The sequence below is a fragment of the Chenopodium album genome, chromosome 1 (genome assembly GCF_948465745.1).
Source record: "Chenopodium album chromosome 1, dcCheAlbu1.1, whole genome shotgun sequence".
NCBI lineage: Eukaryota > Viridiplantae > Streptophyta > Magnoliopsida > Caryophyllales > Amaranthaceae > Chenopodium > Chenopodium album.
Window position 1 is genome coordinate 45,728,391 of NC_137834.1, and position 3,578 is coordinate 45,731,968.

Below are 3,578 nucleotides of genomic sequence, written 5' to 3' on the forward strand. Positions count from 1 at the left end.
TTGGTGGACCTCTAACCTCTTTTAGTATAAAGTCACCTTCTTTAATATTTTGGGGTTGTACCCATTTGTTAAAATGTTGGCAATGCGTCATTGGTAGACTTGTACATGATGCAGAGCTCTTAATCGTCGTTTCTCAAGAAATAAAATCTCTTTATACCTCACTCTTACCCATTCAGCTTCGGCAACTTACTTTCGAGTACGATGCGTATAGATGGTACTTCCAGTTCAACCTCTTGAACCGCGTCCACTCCGAAAACTAAGGAGCATGGAGTTACTCCTATTGATGTTCGTATGGATGATCAATAACCCCATAGTGCGAAGTGTAGTTTATTCGGCCAATCTTTGTAATTTTCTGCCATTTTCTGAATGATGACTGTTATGTTTTTATTTGTCGATTTTACAGCTCCGTTCATTTAAGGTATGTATGATGATGAGTGAAGATGTTTTACTTTATAACGAGCTAAGAGGGTCTCTACTTTCGCTTTGAATTGAGATCCCTGATCACTAATTAGTTCATGTGGAACTCCATATCTACAAAATAAGTTTCGCTCGAGAAACTTTGCGACATGTTTAGAAGTGATTTTTACGTAAGAAGCAGCCTCAATCCATTTAGTAAATTAGTCGATGGATACTAGTACATACTTGTGTCCTCCTATTCCAGTTGGAGAAATTTTGCGAATTATGTCGATTCCCCAAGTCGAGAAAGGCCAAGGGGAATCTAGGTTGTACAGTTCGGATGGTGGGAGATGTTGTAAGTTAGCGAACATTTGGCACTCTGGAAATTTCTTGACATATTGTATGCAATCATGTTCCATAGTGGACCAATAGTACCCTTGCCGTAAGATTATTTTAGCAAGCATTTTTCCGTTCTTGTGAGGTCCACAAACACCTTTGTGAGTGTCTTTCATATGGCGTGTGGATTCGGGTTGGTTTATACACAATAAGCTTTGACCATTAGGCCCCTTTTTGCATAATTGACCATTTAACAAACTATATTGGGCTGCGAGCGTTCTCAAGGCTCGTTGTTCTTTTGATGAAGTATTTTCAAGATATTTTCCATGAGTAATATATTGGAGGATATGATCATACCAAGGATTATCTCCTTTAATGTCATTCATTTACTTTATTGCGTTGCAATACGCTGGTTCTTCACTTCTATCAACGCATAATAACATCATATTTAAGTGATCTGGAATGCTGATCATTGAGGCTAATTTTGCTAGCGCATCGGCAAATTGATTATCATCCATTGGGAGATATTTGAAATTAATATGTTCAAAATGCTTGATGAGTTGCTCTAGGTGTGCTAGGTATAATATCATTATGGAGTTCTTTATTTTCCATTTTTTAAGTATATGATTCATTGTCAAACTAGAATCTCCATATACCTCTAATTTTTGCACACCTATGCTAGTTGTTGCTTCTAGTCCAATAATGCACGCTTCACATCCCGCAGCATTATTAGTAACCTCAAAGTCTACTTTAACATAGATTGGAGTATGTGCTCCCTCTGAACTCATGAGTAATACTCCCACACCACATCCTTTTTGATTGGATGCACCGTCAAAGTACATTACCCATTTGTCATCTTGCATCATGAGAAACTCTTCATCCCGAAGATTAGTACATTCTGCATGACTTGTTTGAATTGGATGTTGGGCTTGAAAATCAGATATGACTTTCCTTTTTATTGACTTTTCAGGGATATATTTTAGTTTGAATTCGACCAACATTACCAACCACTTCGATATTCTTCCTTGTGTGAGTGGTTGTTCAAACAAATACTTTTATCGGATTTTGTTACGAAATCACATGAGTAGTGTGTGGTAGCATATAATGTCGTAATTTTTTAGTTGCCCACACTACTGCTAAACTAGTTTTTTCCAAGTTGCTGTATTTTTTTTTATATTGAATGAATTTTGTACTTATGTAATATATTGCACGCTCGAATTTTTCTACCTCTAGCTTCTGCTAACATGGATCCCGTGGCTGTATCTAAGACTGTGGTATATAGCCTAAGAGGTACTTTGGGTACTGGTGGTGCTAAAACTTGTGGACTTTTGAGATAATGTTTGATTTTCTCAAAGGCCTTTTGGCATTGATCGTCCCATTCATGTTTTTCCTCTTTTTTCAATTTTTAAATATTGGCTCACAAGTCATAGTTAATTTGTTGATAAAACGACTTATGTACTGTAGTTTACCAAGGAAACCCCTAATTTCTTTTTCTGTTTGAGGGGGAGGCATATCAACAATTGCCTTTATTTTAGAGGGATCAATATCAATACCGCATGTGCTTACTACGTGTTCGAGTAACTTGATAGAAGTTACTCTGAAGGCACATTTTTGTGTATTCAATCGCATTTTATATTGTTTTATGCGAGTGCAGAATTTGCATAAAGCTTTTATATGTCCCATTCTATCTTTCAACTTTACGATCATATAATCCACATACACTTCTATTTCTTTATGCATCATATCATGCAAGAGAGTCGCAGCTGTTCTTTGGTACGTAGCTTTTGCATTTTTTAGACCAAATGGAATGACTGTATAGCAATATGTACCCCAAGGGGTCATAAAGTATGTCTTTTCTTTGTCTTATGTTGCCATTAGAATTTGGTTGTAACCTGCGTATCCATCCATAAAGGATAACATCGCATGTTCAGCTGTGTTATCTACCAATATGTCAATATGAGGTAAAGGAAAATCATCTTTAGGGGTAGCCTTGTAAAGATCCCTAAAGTCGACACACATGCGAACTCGTCTATCCTTTTTAGGGACTGGGACGATGTTCGCTACCCATTTTGGGTAATTACATACGCGAATGAAACCTACGTCTAATTGTTTTTGTACTTCTTTTATTTTCAGAGCGACATCAGATTTTATTCATCGAAGTTTTTGTTTTACTAGTTTAGAAGTAGGGTTCAAGGGAATGGTATGTTCCGCAATTTCCCTATCTATTATAGGCATGTCCTTGTATGACCAAGTGAACTCGGCTTCGAATTCTTTTAGCGTCGATATGAGGATTGATCGCTCTTCCGGATTTAAAGTTAAGCCAATTTTGACTTCCCTTTTGTTGTCATTGGTTATTATATTAAATGTTTCAGTTTCTTAAATTATAGGATTCTTTTGTTATCGTTCATTCATTAATTCAACCAATTTGTTAATATTATCATCTTCGTTAGATTGATTGTTATAGCATTCAAAAGATTCAAGAAAAGGCATATACTCGAAAATAGAGCTCATATTATTGAAATAAAACAAAATACTTTTATATAAGAATCCTTTTTGGGATCTTCGTCCTTAGAACTAGAAAATAAAGACTCTGTAATGGCCACAAGACCTAAATTTTCAGCTTCCTTAAAATCTAAAGTGGATTCATCGTCGGATTCTTCAAACATCTTCCGTTCGCCAGTGATGATTTCCAACTATCATCTTTATTATTGGTCCATTTGAAAGATTTCCTCCATCCATGCTCCAAGGTCTCATCAGAAGGGGTGATCAACGAGGTTGGGTCAAAAGCTTCATCTTGGATGGCGTTCAGATTAGTCATTATAGCAACATGATTTTGCTTTAGTCGA